General features: G+C 41.4%; 1 protein-coding gene across 4 annotated transcripts in view; it reads left to right on the forward strand.

The window, feature by feature from the left end:
* The first annotated feature begins 6,536 nt into the window (after positions 1-6,536).
* The window catches only part of APC (APC regulator of WNT signaling pathway), a 144,335-nt gene continuing 127,578 nt past the window's right edge, over positions 6,537-23,293 (forward strand). For 3 of the 4 annotated variants that reach the window (XM_082621901.1, XM_082621904.1, XM_082621895.1), the window contains exon 1: positions 6,538-6,856. The gene's annotated coding sequence lies outside the window, so the exon portion shown is untranslated. Of the gene's footprint in view, positions 6,857-23,293 lie in introns of all 4 variants that reach the window. The other variant, XM_082621898.1, reaches the window with a different exon arrangement.

Consider the following 23,293-nt stretch of genomic DNA (forward strand, 5'->3'; position numbering starts at 1 on the left):
AGTCCCCAATTATAATTTCTGGGATCAATGTTTTATGAGAGATCAATTTTGGAGTCCCTGTGTAAGAGAAAAAATAGAAAATTTGAATACAAATTTAAGTAAGGAAGTAAATATTAATTTAGAATGAGAAAAAATCACAACAAATTATACATTTTGGAATGCTAACATAAAATCTACAAATATCACAAAATCCAAAAAACAATATAGTATGTTTATTATTTTACTGCCTGACATACTTCTATAATACTTTTTCCCTACATTTTTTGTCTGGATGCTCTTTACTTGCCTCTGCATATGACAGTGATCTTGTTTTATCATATTTGTATCAGTTGAACAGATCATTCAGTGTTTCTTCAAGTATGGTTGATCAAAAAATTTTTTATTACTGATAAGGTTTTTTTTTTAGCTTGACAACTAAAGTTTTTAAGATTGTAGTCACATTTGGGGATACTTCTATTAGGTTTCATTTATAGGAGCTATAAAATTTGGGAGAATTTTCTACAGACTAGCTTCTGGCTCTGTACTTCTGGTACAAGTGCCATAGGATGTGTTCATATTGCAGCACAACCTCTGGCCCTGCACCTTGATGTTACGATACTGGGAAAGTCAGACAATGGCTGGAGGAGTATTCCTGGAAGCTATTCCTCCGCAAGGATGGCTAGCAATAAAATACTACTCACAGAAGTGACTGTGAATCATATAAATATTCTCCCACTCAATTCTAACAAATTGTATCCCAAGCTCAACTTCCCTTTAACTGGATCCCAAAATGACTCCAACCACTCTAATACTACCTGACACAAGGAGAACTGTGATAGAGGGGAAATCAGAGTAGGAAGAGACAATGCCCTTAACCAATTTTGGTTGAAATATATTACTTTTGCAGGTTTTAGAAAATCGTACAAACACATGAACATATTGCTAAGGCACCTTCCAGGACCTTGGAAAGGGCCTGTGCAAATGGGGGTCTTTGAAGCCTAACCTTCATTAGTTTCATTGAAAATTAAGCCCTGCTGACATTTTAATGGGATACAGAGAGAAGGGAGGTAAACACTTGTACTTAGTCTGCTATCTTGAAGCAGAAGTTTCTTGGATGTCTTTTTTTTTTTAACTCTTTATTATGAAAGTTTCCAAGTATACCCAAAAGCACTGAGAATGGTATAATGGATATTCATGGTTCTCATCAACCAAGTTCTAAAATTATCAAATTTTGCTGATCTTGTTTGTTTGGATGCTTCCAGTTCAAGACATTTTAGGGCATAGATACAAAGATGAATGAGACATGGATTCTGCCCTCATGTATGTACCTGGTGAAGAAGATGAGGCATGAGCCCAACACACCATGTCATACTGCCCAAAGGAGAACCCGGGACCGTGGAAGGAGAAAACACCTTCAGCCAGGAATGACCAGTAAAAGCTTCAAGGAAGAAATGGGCTACTTAGGAAACAAGTACATTTTTTTACCTTGTTCAAGCTAAGACAGAATTGAAGTATCTGAAATACATATTTCTGATTTTTTTACTCTAGAATGTTCCTCTTGGCTTTGGGGAAATAGTTCAACCTCTTTGCTCTTTATCTAGATCTCTAATACTCAGATTCATCCAGATTTGAGTAACATTTATTGAGTGCTTGGTAGGTGCCATGCATTTTCACATACGGTATTTCATTTAATCCTCACAACAAGCCTGAGAGACAGATATCATCATCCCCATCCTTGAAGATGAGAAGACAGATCCAGAGGGACAACCTGCCTAAGGCTGCACAGATAAGAAGCATAACTAAAATCCAGAATTCTAATTCCACTTTTAGTATTCTTAAAGTTATACCTGTATCTGCATGGCACGTTCCCTAAACTTTTCAAAGGATTTCCCCAGTTTGGAAACCCTCTGTGGTTCCCAGTCACTACAGGGTAAGACTGATAATGAAAGTCCTTACACTGCCATTTCCCTTTCTCTACAATCCAGTCTTTGTTTTCCTTCAACTTTGTCTTCCATTCACAAGACTGCATCTGAACCCTCTTCTGCTGTCTGGGAAGTTGCCTTCCTCATGAAGCAGAGCCCACCTTTCACAATGGAAATCCAAAGCCCATGTGGTCATTCTCCCAGCCTCCCTATCAGTTAGAGCTGTGCTGTCATATATGATAGCCACTAGCCACATGTAGCTATAGAGCACATGAAATGCAGTAGCGTCACAGTTTGAAATGATAATATTTTGGATATATTGGCTTAAATAAAATATGTTGTTAAAATTAATTTCACCTTTTTCTTTAATTTTCTTAATGTGGCTACTAGAAAATTTAGGATTATGTATATGGCTTGCATTATATTTCTACTGGACAGCATTGAGCTAGAGTGTTAACATGTGACTGGGTTGTGTCGATCATTTGTCCCCAGGTTTGGGACTGACAACTAGCATGGTGAAGTCACAGTGACCCTCTGTTCTAATGAGAGTAGTGGCAGTGATAGTAACTGTATCTGTTTCCAGGGGCAGCAGTGACATCATCCCGTGTCTAGGTCAAGTGGTGTTGGTGGTCCCAGTTTTGGTTATCTCTATCCAGCAGGGGATACAGGGGTGGCTCCTCGGGACCAGTTCTGGGCATAATGTTGAGTGTTGCTCCTGAATATCCTACAGGCACCCAGTATTCTTCTAACGAATGCCTTTTCTGCTAAGGCTCTTCATGAATTCTCTCCTCTCCACCCCAGTCCACAATGATTCTTCTTTCCATATCAACAGTGAATCAGATCCAAACTACACACTTGACACTTGACCTGTGCTAGTTATATTATCACAGGAAAGTACCTTTCTCCTCAGCCAGACTGTAAAATTCCCCAGGGCAGGAACCCTGGGTTTTTTGCATAATTGTTTCTCAGTAGCTGTCAGGTCATCTCGGTTATGTCATCTCTGGAGGAATACTTGTTAGCTATCGCTGCAGAGCTCTGAGGTAGGCAGAGCAGCTATCACAATTCCTGTTCATGCAGATGAGGAGACTTGCTCCGTGGGGTAGAGGGACTGGCCCCAAAGTCTTGCAGCTGGTTGCTGCCAAATTGAGACAGTAACGCAGAACTCCTCACTGCTCATCCCCACCTCTTTCCTCTACCTCAGGGCCTAGCATATACATATATATGTATGTGTATGTACACACACACACACACACACACACACACGATGGTGTATTTGTTTCTAGGGCTGCTGTAAAAGTGCCACAAACTGGGTAGCTTAAAATAATGGGTATTGTCTCACAGTTCTGGAGGCTATAAGTCTGAAATCAAGGTATTGACAGGACCATGCTTCCTCTGAAACCTGTAGAGAAATCCCTGCTTGCCTCTTCCTAAATTCTAGTGGTTGGCAAGCAAACTTTGTTGTTCCTTGGCTTGTAGCCACATAACTCCAATCTTTGCCTTTGTCATCACATGGCTTTCTCCCTGTGCGTCTCTTTCTTCATATGGCTGTCTTCTTATAAGGACACTAGTTATTGGATTAGGGGTCCACCCTACTTTAGTATGACCTCATTTTAACTTAACTAATTACATCTGCAATGATCCTAGTCCCAAATAAGTTCATACTGGTTAGTACTTGAGGTTAGGAATTCAACATATCTTTTGAGGGGTGGGGGAATATTCAACCCATAACAGATGTTAACCATAAGAGGAGAGAATACCATAGGAACCAAAGACGTTGCCTTGATTCCAGGATTTATTCCAAGGAGGAATCATACTACAGTGGGGTAGAAGGTGGAGGAGTCTTTTTCGGTATATATTCCCACCTACTACTTGGTTTGCTTATGGACTAACTGGGTTTGGTTGACAAGTGTGTGTTATTGTGAGTTAACAGTATAAAAACGATGGTGTATAATTCTGATGAGTAGATGGGATAAGTGACTGTTGCAGTAACCCTGTCACTCTTTGCCAGAGAACTGTCTTTGATGACTAAAGTATTACTTGGGACCTAGATGAAAGAGTTAGTCATACAGTAACAAGCCTAACTGAGGGGATGCAGCTAGCATTTAGGGAATGCACCCATTTTTCTGTATCTCCTCTTTTCCTTTGATCAAACATATAAAAGTTATTAATAAAAAGAAATACAAATTTTAAAAAGACATGAAAAGGAAATGGTAAAATGAGCTCTGCTCTAGTCTGAAAGAAAAGAATGACAGCAGTTTCCAATCAGGCCCTTTGTCGAGATCCTGCACAAGAAGAGCAGTATGATTGGGATTCTTAGATGGCAGTAGCTGAAATCGCTAACGAAAGCCTGCTAATGACACAGACTCAAATCACCAAACAAGCCCAGCTCGAAATCCAGTTTCTCTAGATGGGAAGGACATGGGCTTTAGGCTCGGCACTATCTCTTAATGTAGAACCCTGGGCAAATGACTTAACCTCTCTAAAGTTTTCTATGTATAAAAACAAGGATAACTACCTAGCAGGGGTGTAGTGAGGATTAAGTGTCTAGCAGAGTGCACAGCACATATAATAGGTGCTCCATTAAATTGAAGCCTTCGTCTTTCTAGTCCTGCAAATATCAATATATGCAATACAGGGCTTCCCTCGTGGTGCAGTGGTTAGGAGTCCGCCTGCCAATGCAGGGGACATGGGTTTGAGCCCTGGTCCAGGAAGATCCCACATGCTGTGGAGCAACTAAGCCCATGCAGCACAACTACTGAGCCTGAGCTCTAGGGCCCTTGAGCCACAACTACTGAGCCCATGAGCCACAACTACTGAAGCCCATGCACCTAGAGCCTGTGCTCTGCAACAAGAGAATCCACTGCAATGAGAAGCCCGCGCACCGCAACAAAGAGTAGCCCTGCTCGCCACAACTAGAAAGGCTGTGTGCAGCAACGAAGACCTGGCACAGCCAAAAATAAATAAATTAAATAAATTTATTTTAAAAAATGCAATACAATCTCTGCCCACTACCCCACCATCACCTACTCTTTCTCTCTCTCTCTCCCCCCCTCTCTCTCATTCCTATTTATAATCTAGCAGAGGAGACATAAACAAGAAATGACTTGCATTTAATTTTAAAAACCAACAAGTGCAAAACAATGTAGTATACCACTGACTCTTTAGGTGCTGACAAACTTCCACATTCATGAATGCAACAAACATATTGAGTGACCACCCATGCCAGGCATGGAGCTAGGCATGGGGTATTAACTGGTACATGAAACATCTTCCCTCTCTCGTGGAGTTCACAGTTTAGTGGGGAGCCAGTGAAAAACAATGAACATATAATTTAAAAATATGTTGAGTGCCCTGGAAGAAATGATCAGGTGCAATGATGGAGACTAAAGAAGAGGGCAGGAGGGAGACTTAGTTTAGGAAGGATAGCCTTTCTGAGGTGACATTTAAACTGAAACATGAAAGATGACAAGCTAGATGTGTAAAGAACCAGAGCAAGGGTCTTCAAGACAGTGGAATCAGCACGTGCAGTGAGGCAGTCAGGAGCTAGAAGTGACTGAGGAGGAGGAGTTCGGGCAGTGTCACCGAGACAGAGGGGCCGCTTGGAGTACACTCCAACTGTTACCATGGCCTCAATGCCCTACCTAATTTGGCCCCTGCCTCCCCCTGACCGCATTTCCTCCCCAGGTGTCCATGCCACCTATTCTTTCTGTCCCTTAAGTGCCGGTCTCATTCCCACCTCACGCCTCTGCTTTTGCTGTTTCCTCTGGAAGGCTCTGCCCCACATGGTCTCATGACTTCTGGCCCCTATGGTCAGTCAGGCCTCAGATCAAGTGTCATCTCTGGAGAGAGATCGCTTGCTAATTACCACTTCTCACTCTCCATCTTTTTGTGGTTTGTTATCTTCCCATCCCTTTTCACTATCGAGCGTTATTTTGTTGATTTTTTAGTCTTTTATTTTCTCCCCTAGAATGTAAGTCCCATGAGTTTATATTACTTACTGCTATAAACCTAGAATCATATCTAGTATATAATAGACACTCAAATATTTGTTGAATTAATGCTGAATGAAATAAAGCTAAAGAGGTAACGCAAGGTAAAAGAACTGATCAAACTGTGTGAGAGAAGAGGACTTCCTAGAAGAGGTATGTTTTGAATTAAAATTGCGGGGTCAAGAGAGAGGAGGTCGTGTGCAGTTACAAAAAAGGAATTTAGGAAATTACTCTCTCTTTCACTAGAAGAAAAGTTCGCTTTTTCACTAGATTATGAGCATCTTTAGCGCTGGAGCCGAGTTCTACTAATCTATCATCAGCGCCTAGCCTGGGACCTGGCACATACTAGGCACGAGATAGGTTTTTACAGAATGACTGCGGGGTGCGCAGAAGGGTGTATTAATCTGGCAGCAGTACAATTCAGGAGAAGCCGGCAGCACCCGTGCAAGGCAGAAGACAGCAACGCCGAAGCGGAACACAGCAGCCGTGCGCAGCGGCCGACACGGCTGCGCATTATTTTGCTCCCTCTCCGCGAGGGTAGGGGACGCCGGCAACCTCGGCGCACGCCTGCGCACTGCATTCTTCCCGCTTCCGACAAGATGGCGGAGGCCAAGTAGCGAGGGGGCGGGGTGTGGCCGCCGGAAACCCGGCCGCTGCTGGGGGGTGGGGAGGGGTACTGCGGGTGAAGGCCCGGGAGCAGCGGGCTGAGGCTGGCAGAATGCTGTTCCTGGGAAGCATTGTTGGCTACCGGTAAGGAAGGCGAAGCACAGAGTTGCCTTCCCGAGCCCCCCGGTGCCCCCTATGTACGCCTCCCTCGGCTCGGGTCCGGTCGCCGCGTTGCCTGCTTCGGTACCACCCTGTCCTCTCGGGTCCTGGAGCTCCGGCGGCGGCAGGGGCTGTGTCCGGCAGGAGAGGAAGCGCCGGGGCTGCGTCCGTTATTCTGTCCTCGGGGCGAACGTCTGGCAGGTGAGTGAAGCTGCAAGCTTCGGCGTCTCCTCCTTTGGCAGACCTTTGTCGGCTTTGCCCCGCCGTTGCTTAGACCCTAGTGGTGCTCAGCCGGACTCTGCCGCTCCCTTGTGTCCACGTCCCACCCCCTCCCCGCCCCGCGCCCTCTTTCAGGCCTCCAGTTGGCCCCTGGCTTTGCAGGTCCTCCGTTCTCACCCAGTGGGTGGGGGTTGCGACGCCTGACGCCCTCCGCACCTTTCCTGGCTCCTAGTGAAGCGTCAGCCCTGCAAGCGGTCTCTCCTTCGCGTTAGGTGGGTGGGTCGTCCTCCTGTTTTAGTCGCCTCCCCATCTTCCTGGTTTCGATCTTCTTGCTTCCTTTAAAAGTTTTTAACTGTCTGGGAAGCTTAGCCGATAGCCTGGCTTACAGAGTTACAAAGAAAAAGCTTGTTATCCAGAGGCCAGTGGATTTTGTTCACCTTGTTGGGGGAATCCAGTCCCCAGGAGACTGGGATCGTTTGGGAGAGTTTGACTCCTTGACCCATCGAACTCCTGCAGAGTTGAGGAATGGTGCCGGTGACGGCAAATGATTGATCATCTAAATTAATCTTTTTCTGACTATCGCAAATCTGGTCTGTAAACTTTGGGTGGGGGACGTAAGTGTTCTAGATCTAGGAAAAGAATTGGGAAGTGTTCGTTTCCTAAAAAGGCTTTATGAATGTAAGAAATGTAATAGTACAAGAAAGGGTGATTTAAGTGATTCTTTTATTCAGTGTTAGCTTACATTGTCCACTAAAGCCTTAGAATCCCGTACTGTCCAAGCCCTTTGTTTTATTTAGAAAGGACTAAAATGGAGAAAAAGCTTTTTAAACTCAAAACTTCTCAAATTTCTTGGATTCTCAGTTGTTGCTACTACTTAACAATCTTTATAGTACTTGATATTTTCTGTTAAATTTAGCCTGTGCCAGTCTCATTTCTCCTTCCTTTAATATTGGGGCAAGAGAAGTCAGAATTATTGGTGTAAGAAGTCCTAAGTAACATGGTACCTTGCCAGAGTTCATAAGTGCAAACTGCAGGATCGAAGTGGTAGGGGAGGAAGTTGCTATGGCTGATTCTCCCATCTTTTCCTGTAGTTGGATAATGTGTCAAGAGCCCCAGAATGGTAAAAATGAGGTTATAAATATAAATGGCAGCTTATCCATTGAGATTGCAAATGGGTGGACCTTTTAAAATTAACATTAAATTGAGTGATATCATTTTGTTGAAGCTCCGCTAGATGCTCTCCAAAGTTATTAAAGCACAAACTATCCTTGCCCTATTTGAATTCTATACTAGAAATCTTTAACAGGTGGGTTACAATTGGCTTGAAAGATTTGTTTACTTTTCATTCTTCATGACACACCTCTGCCTTACCCTTTATTGTAGACTTTTGACTTTGGAGCTAGAATTGTTCATTTTAAAAGGAGAGGAGGTAGTTTAATGTTTGATTCCTGTATGGGCTAATTAATTCATTTGTTTGTTGCTAGCCTTCACTTTTCTACAACCAAGGACTGCATGTTTTTAGAGCTGGTTGTCTCTAGTTTTGTGCTTTAAGCTGAAAGGATGTAGGACTGCTGAGCCCCAGTCAGTGGCTCACTGCCCTGGGCATTGTGTCGAGACCTTTCTGGCCACAATCACTCTTCCACTCTTAATAGAACCTGTTTTCTCTCTCTTTCTCTCCCCCTCTTCCTCTCTTTAGGAAAACACCCCTCTTTGTCTCTCTGTTCATTCAACCCATTAGCCTACTGCTGCAACTCATTTGCCTCCCCTTGTAACTAGGATCCCATGGTCATCAGTTTTTACCAAGCTGTCATTGATGCTTTAGAATGCTTTACTTTCTGTAGGTTTATCTTTCTAGTCCCCTGTCCTGAACGAGTCTCATCACTAGCTTTGTCAGTTTGACCCCAGAAATCCTGAAAGATACAAGAGACAGTTATGTGAGGATATTGGTTTGCTTCCATACCAATTAGTGTTCTGCTTATCTGCTGGATCTTTAGTGTTGATTGTGTTCCTTTTTGTCTTATTTCCTGAAGGTTTTTATAGCAAATAACTCTTCCTTTCCTGAGAAAAATCTCAACCATCTGAGGTACAGTCTTTTCTATCTTGGTATCGTTTCCTTATTTACTCATATCTCAAGAGAAGAAATGTCCTTCCTTTTTTTTCAAGAGCAACCTTCTCCAAATGTGTCCACGATCATCCCTCTCCATCTTTCTTTCTCCATAATTGTCCAATATCACCCCTTTTTCAGTCTCTCCCTCTGTAACCTATATACATATTTATGTATACCTTTTACAGGGCTGCCAAAATACAGTACTCTGTGCTGTGCAATTCAAGGAGGCCCGTCTGAATCTTGAGCCTGTTGTGCCACTGTATTTTTATTCTTTAATCCCAGGAGCCTGGTATAGTAGGAAGAACATTGATTTTTAAGCCACATAGATCTGGTTTTGAAGTCTGCTAAAACCAATTTACTGGCTATGTGTCTGTGGGCAAGTTACTACTGAGACTCTATTCTTCATCTATAAAATAGAATGTTACAGTTACCTCACAGAGTTGTAATAGAAGGAGTTTAACCCATGTTACATGTCTTTCCAAGGGCTTGGTACATTATGGAGTTCTTAAAAATATAAATTATTCTTTCCTTTACACTCTGACTTCCTTTACCATTTCAGCACTGAAATTGCTTTTTTAAGTCACCTATGACAGTCTAATTACCAAATCTAATGGCCTTTCCTCAGTCATCCTTGGTTTCCTTAGACCATTTTTGAAATATATTCTATAGGAATAAAATGATCTGATTTCTTGGTTCTTGTGCATTGTACTTCCTGATTCTCTTACTTCTCTGAAAACTTCTTTGCGTTTCCTGCACTGTCTTGATTTTGCTCTCCCCGCTAAACATAGCTGTTTCCTACATCAGTTAGGATGCAAAGTGGTCTTAAAAACAAAAGAAATGTATTAGCTCAGGTAATTGGCCAGTGCGTAAGTAGAATTGGTTTAAAGAGTAGTTTGTTCATAAACTTAGCTTTGTTATCAGGGCAGAGGTTCTGTTTTTCTGCTTTTCGCTAAACTTTGTCCTCCTGTTTGGGCTTCATGCTCAGACTGGCTTCCCTTCTAGAAAAAGACAGGTGTCGGCAATGCTCGTGTTAAACCCTTCTTCATTGACTTTCAAAGAGAGAAGTCTTCTCTTCTCCTAGCCTTTGCCCAAAAGTCCTAAGCTTTACTTTGATTGAACAAATGGAGAAGATCATGGTGCCAACCAAGTCTGTCACAATAGCTTTGTCAAGAGGGATGGACCTATTCTAATTGGCCTAATCAGTGGATAAATCCCATCTAAAATGAGAGGAAGGTGGAATGGATCATGGGGAGATAGCAAGCGTTTTCAGGGGTTTCTTTGCTTTTCACTGTGTTCTTTTGGTGATCATGTCCTCTTTTAAATGATGTAAGTCATCATTTTTGTGTGTGTGTTTCTCAGTGCTGTAACTCTACTTCCCTTCTACCCCTTGCTATATATATCTCTACCTTAGATGTACTAATGTAAGCTTACCTCATACCACACTGAATCAATTTGATTTCCATCCACCTACCCTCACCTAATGTGTTTCCATGTGCATGTGTGAAGGTATATATATTTCTTTTCCTCCTGATTTCCTTTTTCTAACCACCTTTCTCTCAGCCACCCAGTCTTGAAACCTTGTAGTCATCTTGGTTCTTGTCCCACTTTCATTCAGATATCAGAGCTTGAACATACCTTATATTAGTTGGGCCCCAGGTTACGTAATACTGAACTAACAGTGATGTAAACAGTATCTCGCATAGAAAGAAGTTCAGAGTTGGAGGATTCCATGGTGAGTCAGTTTAACAGCACAGTGATGTTATCAAGGATCCAAGTGCTTTTAATCTTTATCCACAGCTGCTGACCTTTGTGCTCAGGTTTATCCTCTCATGGCTGCATGTTGCTCTTTCTGCTCCAGACATCACTTTCTTACATAGCCACCAAAGACAGGAGGAAGTTTGCCCTCCCATCTCTTGATGAGGCAAGTAAACCCTTCACTGAAGCCCTGTATCAGATGTCATCCTGGCATGCTTATGCCCTAGTTGCAAGGGGGCTGGAAAAACCAATATCTGGCATTTCAGTCTAGAAGGAAATTAGGTGAATGGCTACAGGGAAGGTAACCAACAATGTCAGTGACGTATCTTGATAGTATTGTATGGAGAAGTAAGCTTAAATAAATGAGAATTTTCAGATAGTATTAGCAAACTTAAAGCACTGAGTTGATATAAGCTATACATGGGATTTTGGCCAATCATTAAGCTAGTCATGGATGACTGATTAAAATTAGATTATCATATAAAATTAGGATATTTGAGTGGTATATCCCAGTTCTTTTAAGGTTGTTGTTAAGTACACTTACGCATGCACTATGAGAAATGGATATATATATAACAACTATTAGGGAATAGATTTGTGGTTCCCCTTGGAGGTGGGAGGTATTTGGAAATACATGGGGATACTTTTGGTTGTCATAGTGATTGTGAGGTCCTACTGACAATTACCAGGTAGAGACCAGGTACACTGAGTGTCCTATGATGTTTGCCCACAAAACAAGAATTGTCCCTTCCAAAATGCCAGTAGTACCCCTATACACTGAAATAGCAAATGCTTTGGTTTTGAGAGAATTCACTGAGATTCATCTGTATACTTATATTACAAGTGACAGAAAACCAAATTCAAACTGCTTAAACAATAAAAGGCATGATTAGATCTTGTAATTGAACTTCAGCTAGGGCTTCATCCAGCCTGAAATCATCAAGGACTTGGCTCAGTTTCTCTGTGATTCGTTCTGCTCTGTCATTCCCCTTGTTTTGATTTCATTCTCAAGCTAGCTTATCTCATGGTAGCAAATTACTGTAACATTTTCAGACTTAATACCCTCATTTCATATATAAGGTAAAGTGAAGAATATCTTTTGTATTTGATTTTGCAAGTATTTGTTGATTACTTCCTCCGTTATGTTACAACTTATATATCTCTATTACATGTCATACTCTATGGGTATTATTTTTATGTCTCATGAATTACCTTGTCTTACTTATCTTTGTATTCTTAATGTCCAGAATACTCTCTGGCTTAATGGTACACAGTAGCCATTTATGGAAAGAATTAATGAATGATGGAGGAAGGATATGGGAAGGGGCAGAGAAAAACAAGAAGACCCCATTCCTTCAGTAGTTGTTATTGAACCTTGAATTACGAACATTGTACTCCTTCTACCACCAAAGTATGTGTGTAATGCTCTTGTGATTGCGTATGAATTCATTTGAAAGCCTTACTGAATTCTAGTAGTGTTTTGTCATTATTTTCTCAACAAAAATAAAACCAATTACCATCATTCATTCATTCAACAAATATTTTTGAGAGCCTGCTGTTTGCACATAATGTGACAACAGTGGGAAACAAAACAGAGCCTATGCTTTCTTTGAGCTTAAATGTTAGTGAGGGAGACAGTAGACATTACACATGTGTGCACACTCACTCACACACACACACACTCACATACATCAGGTAGCTAATAGGCTTTGAAGTAAAATAAAACAGGTTTCAGGGGATAAAAAGTAATGGGATACTACTTCAGCTAGGTTGGTGAGGGAAGGCTTTTTGAGAAGCCCTTTGAGCTGAGAGACCTGAATGAAGTGTAGTAAGCCATGGAACTATCTGGGGGAAAATGTTCGGGTAGAAGAAGCAGCGACTTCTAAGATAGAAGTAAGTGTCTTTGGCATGTTGGAAGCACAACACGGAGGCTAGTATGGCTGAAGTAGAGAGAGAAGGGGAGTGTGGCAGAAGAGGTGGTAGGACAGGTACACAGAGGTTAGATCAAGTAGGGTTTTGAAGGTCATTTGAAGACTTGATTTTATTGCGTGAGATGGAAACCATTGAAGGGTGTTAAGCATGGGAATATCCAGGTTTGACTTGTTTTTTGAGAGGTTTACTATGGCTATGTGTAGAAAATTGATTGTATGAGGCAAGAATGGAAGCAGGAAGACCAGTTAGGAAAACCTTACAGTAATCTAGGTTGGAAATAATGGTGCTTGGGCAGGGTTGTCGTGGTGGAGGGCCAGAGAAGTGGTCAGATTTGTGATATATTTAGAAAGTAAAGTAATGAGAATTCGTTGATGGAATTGATGTGGAGTGTGAGGGAAAGAGAAATAAAGGATGACTCCAAAATTTTTGATATGAGCAACTGGTTGAAAGATGGTATATCTTCTTGAGATAGAGACTATGGGGCAAGGGTTAGGGGTTGGTGGGAAGCAGGTTTGGAAAGTTAAATCAGGAGATTTGTTGTGGATGTGGCTTTGTTTGAAATACCTATTACATAAACCAACTGGAGACATTCAATAGGTATATATATTCAATGCTAGAGATAAACATTTGGAAATTATCAGTGTATAGATGGTATTTAGGGCCATGGGACCAGATGAGATCACCTGGGGAGTGAGAATGGAATTCATGAAACATTTTGGTACTAAAAATGGGTTCTTATATAGAAGATTGAGAGCTACTGTTTTGGACAATAATAGTTATAGCAGCCCGAGTATGGAGAGGGTAGTGAGTAAATCTCTGAGAAAGAGGTGGAACTTGACCTGGACTTCAAAGGATACAAAGGATAGAAAAGGCTTTTTTCTTCTATCATGCCAAGCATAGTGCCTAGCTTGTGGTGAACAGTCTAAGGTGCTGGTGAATGAACAAAAAAGCATTTAGGCTGGGGAACAGCTTGAGCAGAGGTGTGGCAGCAGGCAAAGTCTACAGTATTTTAAAAGAAAGTCAGAGAGCTAAAGAAGACAGTTTGTGTTGGGTGAGTAGTGAAAAGTAGGATTGGGTTAGTCTGTTCAAGGCTTTAAATGCTAAAATGCCAGTTGTATTTAACCCTATGATCTAATGATTTTCAACTCCATTTCAGTTGTTAGCACAGTGCCTCTAGTTCTCTGGCCTCTAATAGATGCTTAGTAAACATTGAATAAGTGAATGTGGAATTCCCTACATGTAAGCTTTATCTTTACAGTTTTTTCTCTCTCTCAATAAAGTATACTGGGATGCAAAGTATAGTAAGTCATATGGGGATAACCTTATGTTTGCTTCAATTTATTATTATTTCTAATGATAAGCTTTAAAAACAGTTATACTTTATTACTGATATCAAATTACTTGCGACATCTCTCAAAACTGGTCAGAAAACACCAGGGTTGGCAACACTGAGGTAGAAAAATGGCTGCTCAAGAAACTGAGGAGCCATTAACAGTCTTATATTCAGAGACTAACAGTTATTTTGTTTTTATAGGAATAACTACTTGAAGCCTGTTTGTAGATCATTTTCTCCTTTAGCTGTCAAGGAGCAAACTGTTTTACAATTATGGGAATGTTATTGGCAAGAAAATTGGAGATGATATATCTTTGGGGATCTAATTAAAGTTATAATATTTTAAATACTAAATAATTAGAAATTATCTCTGTTCTAAGTAATTAGCATATCATAGACTACACAATTTAAATGTTAGAAAATAATTTATCTGAATAAAATCATACTGAGATAAAAACTGAAATATTAAAGTTATATTTTAAAGTAACTTTTTTTAATATTTAGGATACTTTAGATTTGTGATTATTTTCTTCAGTTCTTTTTTTTTTTTTTGTCTGTGTTGTGTCTTCGTTGCTGCGTGCGGGTTTTCTCTAGTTGCGGTGAGCAGGGGCCACTCTTTGTCACGGTGCGCAGGCTTCTCATTGTGGTGGCTTCTCTTATTGCAGAGCACGGGTTCTAGGCACATGGGCCTCAGTAGTTGTGGCTCGCAGGCTCTAGAGCACAGGCTCAGCAGTTGTGCACAGGCCCATTTGCCCCGCGGCATGTGGGATCTTCCTGGACCAGGGCTCGAACCCGCGTCCCATGCATCGGCAGGCGAACTCTCAACCACTGCGCCACCAGGGAAGCCCTGTAAATCTTATTTTTATTGACTGTATAATAATCCCATTATAAAAATTATTTTTCTTAACTATTTCCTGTAGTTGGTTATTTAGTTGTTCTCTATTTTATTATCATATGGGCAATGAACATCTTAACGCATTATGGATTTTTTTTTTTATCTTGGTCTTTTCTTAGGATAGGCTCATAGATGATGGAGTTACTGGATAAGGCTTCATGTCCTTATTCAATTAAACATTTTTTTTTCTTTTTTCTAGCTAGAAGGATGTTTATTTGTCTCTTTTTGGCACTATTTCTTTCTTTTTTTTTTTTTTTTTGCTTTATAACAAATTTAATCAGTTATACATATACATATGTTTCCATATCCCCTCCCTTTTGCGTCTCCCTCCCACCCTCCCTATCCCACCCCTCCAGGCAGTCACAAAGCACCGAGCTGATCTCCCTGTGCTATGCGGCTGCTTCCCACTAACTACCTACCTTACGTTTGCTAGTGTATATATGTCCATGCCACTCTTTCACTTTGTCACAGCTTACCCTTCCCCCTCCCCATATCCTCAAGTCCATTCTCTAGTAGGTCTGTGTCTTTATTCCTGTCTTACCCCTATGTTCTTCATGACATTTTTTTTCTTAAATTCCATATATATGTGTTAGCATACAGTATTTGTCTTTCTCTTTCTGACTTACTTCACTCTGTATGACAGACTCTAGGTCTATCCACCTCATTACAAATAGCTCAATTTCATTTCTTTTTATGGCTGAGTAATATTCCATTGTATATATGTGCCACATCTTCTTTATCCATTCATCCGATGATGGACACTTAGGTTGTTTCCATCTCCGGGCTATTGTAAATAGGGCTGCTATGAACATTTTGGTACATGTCTCTTTTTGAATTATGGTTTTCTCAGGGTATATGCCTAGTAGTGGGATTGCTGGGTCATATGGTAGTTCTATTTGTAGTTTTTTAAGGAACCTCCATACCGTTCTCCATAGCGGCTGTACCAATTCACATTCCCACCAGCAGTGCAAGAGTGTTCCCTTTTTTCCGCACCCTCTCCAGCATTTATTGTTTCTAGATTTTTTGATGATGGCCATTCTGACTGGTGTGAGATGATATCTCATTGTAGTTTTGATTTGCATTTCTCTAATGAGTAAAGATGTTGAGCATCCTTTCATGTGTTTGTTGGCAGTCTGTATATCTTCTGTGGAGAAATGTCTATTTAGGTCTTCTGCCCATTTTTGGATTGGGTTGTTTGTTTTTTTGTTATTGAGCTGCATGAGCTGCTTATAAATTTTGGAGATTAATGCTTTGTCAGTTGCTTCATTTGCAAATATTTTCTCCCATTCTGAGGGTTGTCTTTTGGTCTTGTTTATGGTTTCCTTTGCTGTGCAAAAGCTTTTAAGTTTCATTAGGTCCCATGTGTTTATTTTTGTCTTTATTTCCATTTCTCTAGGAGGCGGGTCAAAAAGGATCTTGCTGTGACTTATGTCATAGAGTGTTCTGCCTATGTTTTCCTCTAAGAGTTTGATAGTGTCTGGCCTTACATTTAGGTCTTTAATCCATTTTGAGCTTATTTTTGTGTGTGGTGTTAGGGAGTGATCTAATCTCATACTTTTACATGTCCCTATCCAGTTTTCCCAGCACCACTTATTGAAGAGACTGTCCTTTCTCCACTGTACATTCCTGCCTCCTTTATCAAAGATAAGGTGACCATATGTCCGTGGGTTTAACTCTGGGCTTTCTATCCTGTTCCATTGATCTATCTTTCTGTTTTTGTGCCAGTACCATACTGTCTTGATTACTGTAGCTTTGTAGTATAGTCTGAAGTCAGGGAGCCTGATTCCTCCAGCTCCATTTTTCGTTCTCAGGATTGGTTTGGCTATTCGGGGTCTTTTGTGTTTCCATACAAATTGTGAAATTTTTTGTTCTAGTTCTGTGAAAAATGCCAGTGGTAGTTTCATAGGGATTGCATTGAATCTGTAGATTGCTTTGGGTAGTAGAGTCATTTTCACAATGTTGATTCTTCCAATCCAAGAACATGGTACATCTCTCCATCTATTTGTATCATCTTTAATTTCTTTCATCAGTGTCTTATAATTTTCTGCATACAGGTCTTTTGTCTCCTTAGGTAGGTTTATTCCTAGATATTTTATTCTTTTTGTTGCAATGGTAAATGGGAGTGTTTCCTTGATTTCACTTTCAGATTTTTCATCATTAGTATACAGGAATGCCAGAGATTTCTGTGCATTAATTTTGTATCCTGCAACTTTACCAAATTCATTGATTAGCTCTATTAGTTTTCTGGTAGCATCTTTAGGATTCTCTATGTATAGTATCATGTCATCTGCAAACAGTGACAGCTTTACTTCTTCTTTTCCAATTTGGATTCCTTTTATTTCCTTTTCTTCTCTGATTGCTGTGGCTAAAACTTCCAAAACTATGTTGAATAATAGTGGTGAGAGTGGGCAACCTTGTCTTGTTCCTGATCTTAGTGGAAATGGTTTCAGTTTTTCACCATTGAGGACGATGCTGGCTGTGGGTTTGTCATATATGGCCTTTATTATGTTGAGGAAAGTTCCCTCTATGCCTACTTTCTGCAGGGTTTTTATCATAAATGGGTGTTGAATTTTGTCGAAAGCTTTCTCTGAATCTATTGAGATGATCATATGGTTTTTCTCCTTCAATTTGTTAATATGGTGTATCACGTTGATTGATTTGCGTATACTGAAGAATCCTTGCATTCCTGGAATAAACCCCACTTGATCATGGTGTATGATCCTTTTAATGTGCTGTTGGATTCTGTTTGCTAGTATTTTGTTGAGGATTTTTGCATCTATGTTCATCAGTGATATTGGCCTGTAGTTTTCTTTCTTTGTGACATCCTTGTCTGGTTTTGGTATCAAGGTGATGGTGGCCTCGTAGAATGAGTTTGGGAGTGTTCCTCCCTCTGCTATATTTTGGAAGAGTTTCAGAAGGATAGGTGTTAGCTCTTCTCTAAATGCTTGATAGAATTCACCTGTGAAGCCATCTGGTCCTGGGCTTTTGTTTGTTGGAAGATTTTTTATCACAGTTTCAATTTCAGTGCTTGTGATTGGTCTGTTCATATTTTCTATTTCTTCCTGATTCAGTCTTGGCAGGTTGTACATTTCTAAGAATTTGTCCATTTCTTCCAGGTTGTCCATTTTATTGGCATAGAGTTGCTTATAGTAATCTCTCATGATCTTTTGTATTTCTGCAGTGTCAGTTGTTACTTCTCCTTTTTCATTTCTAATTCTATTGATTTGAGTCTTCTCCCTTTTTTTCTTGATGAGTCTGGCTAATGGTTTATCAATTTTGTTTATCTTCTCAAAGAACCAGCTTTTAGTTTTATTGATCTTTACTATCATTTCCTTCATTTCTTTTTCATTTATTTCTGATCTGATTTTTATGATTTCTTTCCTTCTGCTAACTTTGGGATGTTTTTGTTCTTCTTTCCCTAATTGCTTTAGGTGCAAGGTTAGGTTGTTTATTCGAGATGTTTCCTGTTTCTTAAGGTGGGATTGTATTGCTATAAACTTCCCTCTTAGAATTGCTTTTGCTGCATCCCATAGGTTTTGGGTCATCGTGTCTCCATTGTCGTTTGTTTCTAGGTTTTTTTTTAAATTTCCTCTTTGATTTCTTCAGTGATCACTTCGTTATTAAGTAGTGTATTGTTTAGCCTCCATGTGTTTGTATTTTTTACAGCTCTTTTCCTGTAATTGATATCTAGTCTCATAGCATTGTGGTCGGAAAAGATACTTGATACAATTTCAATTTTCTTAAATTTACCAAGGCTTGATTTGTGACCCAAGATATGATCTATCCTGGAGAATGTTCCATGAGCACTTGAGAAAAATGTGTATTCTGTTGTTTTTGGATGGAATGTCCTATAAATATCAATTAAGTCCATCTTGTTGAATGTATCATTTAAAGCTTGTGTTTCCTTATTTATTTTCATTTTGGATGATCTGTCCATTGGTGAAAGTGGGGTGTTAAAGTCCCCTACTATGATTGTGTTACTGTCGATTTCTCCTTTTATGGCTGTTAGTATTTGCCTTATGTATTGAGGTGCTCCTATGTTGGGTGCATAAATATTTACAATTGTTATATCTTCTTCTTGGATCGATCCCTTGATCATTAGGTAGTGTCCTTCTTTGTCTCTTCTAGTAGTCTTTATTTTAAAGTCTATTTTGTCTGATATGAGAATTGCTACTCCAGCTTTCTTTTGATTTCCATTTGCATGGAATATCTTTTTCCATCCCCTTACTTTCAGTCTGTATGTGTCTCTAGGTCTGAAGTGGGTCTCTTGTAGACAGCATATATATGGGTCTTGTTTTTGTATCCATTCAGCCAATCTGTGTCTTTTGGTGGGAGCATTTAGTCCATTTACATTTAAGGTAATTATCGATATGTATGTTCCTATTCCCATTTTCTTAATTGTTTTGGGTTCGTTATTGTAGGTCTTTTACTTCTGTCGTGTTTCTTGCCTAGAGAAGTTCCTTTAGCATTTGTTGTAAAGCTGGTTTGGTGGTGCTGAACTCTCTCAGTTTTTGCTTGTCTGTAAAGGTTTTAATTTCTCCATCAAATCTGAATGAGATCCTTGCTGGGTAGAGTAATCTTGGTTGCAGGTTTTTCTCCTTCATCACTTTAATTATGTCCTGCCACTCCCTTCTGGCTTGTAGAGTTTCTGCTGAGAGATCAGCTGTTAACCTGATGGGGATTCCCTTGTGTGTTATTTGTTGTTTTTCCCTTGCTGCTTTTAATATGATTTCTTTGTGTTTAATTTTTGACAGTTTGATTAATATGTGTCTTGGCGTATTTCTCCTTGGATTTATTCTGTATGGGACTCTCTGTGCCTCCTGGACTTGATTAACTATTTCCTTTCCCATATTAGGGAAGTTTTCAACTATAATCTCTTCAAATATTTTCTCAGTCCCTTTCTTTTTCTCTTCTTCTTCTGGAACCCCTATAATTCGAATGTTGGTGCGTTTAATGTTGCCCCAGAGGTCTCTGAGACTGTCCTCTGTTCTTTTCATTCTTTTTTCTTTATTTTGCTCTGCAGCAGTTATTTCCACTATTTTATCTTCCACCTCACTTATCCGTTCTTCTGCCTCAGTTATTCTGCTATTGATCCCATCTAGAGTATTTTTTATTTCATGTATTGTGTTTTTAATCGATGCTTGATTCATCTTTAGTTCTTCTAGGTCCTTGTTAACTGTTTCTTGCATTTTGTCTATTCTGTTTCCAAGATTTTGGATCTGGGAAATAGAATCTTGGATCATCTTTACCATCATTATTCTGAATTCTTTTTCAGGTAGACTGCCTATTACCTCTTCATTTGTTAGATCTGGTGGGTTTTTATCTTGCTCCTTCTCCTGCTGTGTGTTTTTCTGTCTTCTCATTTTGCTTATGTTACTGTGTTTGGGGTCTCCTTTTTGCAGGCTGCAGGTTCGTAGTTCCCGTTGTTTTTGGTGTCTGTCCCCAGTGGCTAAGGTTGGTTTAGTGGGTTGTGTAGGCTTCCTGGTGGAGGGGACTAGTGCCTGTGTTCTGGTGGATGAGGCTGGATCTTGTCTTTCTGGTGGGCAGGTCCACGTCTGGTGGTGTGTTTTGGGGTGTCTGCGGACTTTTTATGATTTTAGGCCACCTCTCTGCTAATGGGTGGCGTTGTGTTCCTGTCTTGCTAGTTGCTTGGCTTAGGGTGTCCAGCACTGTAGCTTGCTGGTCGTTGAGTGAAGCTGGGTGCTGGTGTTGAGATGGAGATCTCTGGAAGATTTTTGCCGTTTGATATTATGTGGAGCTGGGAGGTCTCTTGTGGACCAGTGTCCTGAAGTTGGCTCTCCCACCTCAGAGGCACAGCACTGACTCCGGGCTCCTGAATTTGGGATGATGTGTTGTCTATTCCTGTATTCCACAGATGCAGGGTACATCAAGTTGATTGTGGAGCTTTAATCCGCTGCTTCTGAGGCTGCTGGGAGAGATTTCCCTTTCTCTTCTTTGTTCTCACAGCTCCTGGGTCTCAGCTTTGGATTTGGCCCCGCCTCTGCGTGTAGGTCGCCGGAGGGCGTCTGTTCTTCGCTCAGACAGGACAGGGTTAAAGGAGCAGCCTCTTCGGGGACTCTGGCTCACTCGGGCCGGGCGGGAGGGAGGGGCACGGAGTGCGGGGCGAGCCTGCAGCGGCAGAGGTTGGCGTGACGTTGCACCAGCCCGAGGCGCGCCGTGCGTTCTCCCAGGGAAGCCGCCCCTGGATCCCGGGACCCCGGCAGGGGCGGGCTGCACAGGCTTCCGGAAGGGCGGTGTGGGCAGTGACCTGCGGTCGCACACAGGCTTCTTGGCGGCGGCAGCAGCAGCCCCAGCGTCCCACGCCCGTCACTGGGCTCCGCGCTTTCAGTCGCGACTCGCGCCCGTCTGTGGAGCCCCCTTAAGCAGCGCTCTTAATCCCCTCTCCTCGCGCACCAGGAAACCAAGAGGGAAGAAAAAGTCTCTTGCCTCTTCGGCAGCTCCAGGGTTTTCCCGGACTCCCTCCCGGCTAGCTGTGGCACATTAGCCCCCTTCAGGCTGAGTTCTCGCCGCCAGCCCCAGTCCTCTCCCTGCGCTCTGACCGAAGCCCGAGCCTCAGCTTCCAGCGCTGCGCGCCCCGGCGGGCGAGCAGACAAGCCTCTCGGGCTGGTGAGTGCCGCTCGGCACCGATCCTCTGTGTGGGGATCTCTCCGCTTTGCCCTACCCAGGTATGTGGGGAGTTTCTTGCCTTTTGGGAGGTCTGGGGTCTTCTGCCAGAGTTCAGTAGGTGTTCTGTAGGAGTTGTTCCACGTGTAGCTGTATTTCTGGTGTATCCGTGGGGAGGAAGGTGATCTCCGCGTCTTACTCTTCCGCCATCTTACCCGGAAGTCCAATTAAACATTTTTAAAGTTTATGATACATATTGCCAAATTGTACAGTGTCTTATAGGCCCAATAAATGTTAAGTGGTTTGAAAGTACGGTAATCATAACGGGGAAAAAAATTAGGACCTACAGAGTTGCTGAGCTTGAGTGATAGGCTAGGTCAACCTTTTGTTCATCTCCAAGTATTTCTTTCTTTTTTGTCTTTAACATATATTTCAAAGTCTACATAAAACATAACATGAAGAACTTAATGTGTTACTGTAAACACACATGAAGTCATTACTCTGGTCAAGAAATAGAGCACTGCCATCATCCCAGAGCTACTCTCCCTTCTGGTTCCTGATCTCAAAAGAGAAAGCTTGGGGTTTCCCTGGTGGTGCAGTGGTTGAGAGTCCGCCTGCCAATGCAGGGGACGCGGGTTCGTGCCCCGGTCTGGGAGGATTCCACATGCTGCAGAGCGACTAGGCCCGTGAGCCATGGCCGCTGAGCTGAGTCTGCGTGTCTGGAGCCTGTGCTCGGCAGCTGGAGAGGCCACAGCAGTGAGAGGCCCGCGTACCGCAAAAAAAAAAAAAAAAAAAGAGAGAGAGAAAGCTTTTACTCTTTCACTCCAAGTATGTTTGCTGAATGTTTGTTTTCTGTTTTGTTTTGTTTTTGTGAAAACCTTTATCATGTTGAAGAAGTTCGCTCCTATACCTAGTTTACTAAGAATTTTGTGTTTTGTTCTGTTTGTTTGAATTTAATGCTTTTTTTGTTGCTGTTGAAGCTTTTCATTGCCATATGAATTTTCTCCTTCACTATGTTAATATATTGAATTATATATTATTTAAAATGCTAAACCTAACCTGACTCCTGAGATAAACCTAATTTGGTTTTACCATATTATTCTTTTTACATATTTCTGGATTCAGTTTGTTAATATTTTGCTAATGGTTTTGCATCAGTGTTCATGAGTGACGTGACCTATATTGTCCTTGTCAGGATTTGAAATCAACAGTCAACATTATGCTAGCCTTGTAAAATGAGCTGACTCTCATTTTCTATTCTGGAAAAGTTTGTGTAGGCCTAGAATTATTTTTTCTTTAAATTCTTGCAAGGATCTGGCAGAGAAGCTATTTGGGCTGGGAATTTAATTTGTGGAAAGGTTTTTATTTATTTTATTTAATATATGATTTATGTTTATTTTACCATTTTTGCTTTCTTTTTTCCAATATATTTTTTAAATTTATTTTTGGCTGCATTGGGTCTTCATTGCTTGTGCGGGCTTTCTCTAGTTGCGGTGAGTGGGGGCTACTCTTCATTGCAGTACGTGGGCTTTTCATTGCAGTGGCTTCTCTTGTTGCGGAGCACAGGCTCTAGGCATGCGGGCTTCAGTAGTTGCAGCACACAGTCTCAGTAGTTGCAACACACAGGCCATAGAGCGCACGGGCTTCAGTAGTTGTGGCACGTGGGCTCAGTAGTTGTGGCGCGCAGGCTCAGTAGTTGTGGTGCACGGGCTTAGTTGCTCTGTGGCATGTGGGATCTTCCCAGCCCAGAGATCGAACCTGTGTCCCCTGCAT

The sequence above is a fragment of the Mesoplodon mirus genome (genome assembly GCF_964341445.2).
Source record: "Mesoplodon mirus genome assembly, chromosome: 5".
Lineage (NCBI taxonomy): Eukaryota > Metazoa > Chordata > Mammalia > Artiodactyla > Ziphiidae > Mesoplodon > Mesoplodon mirus.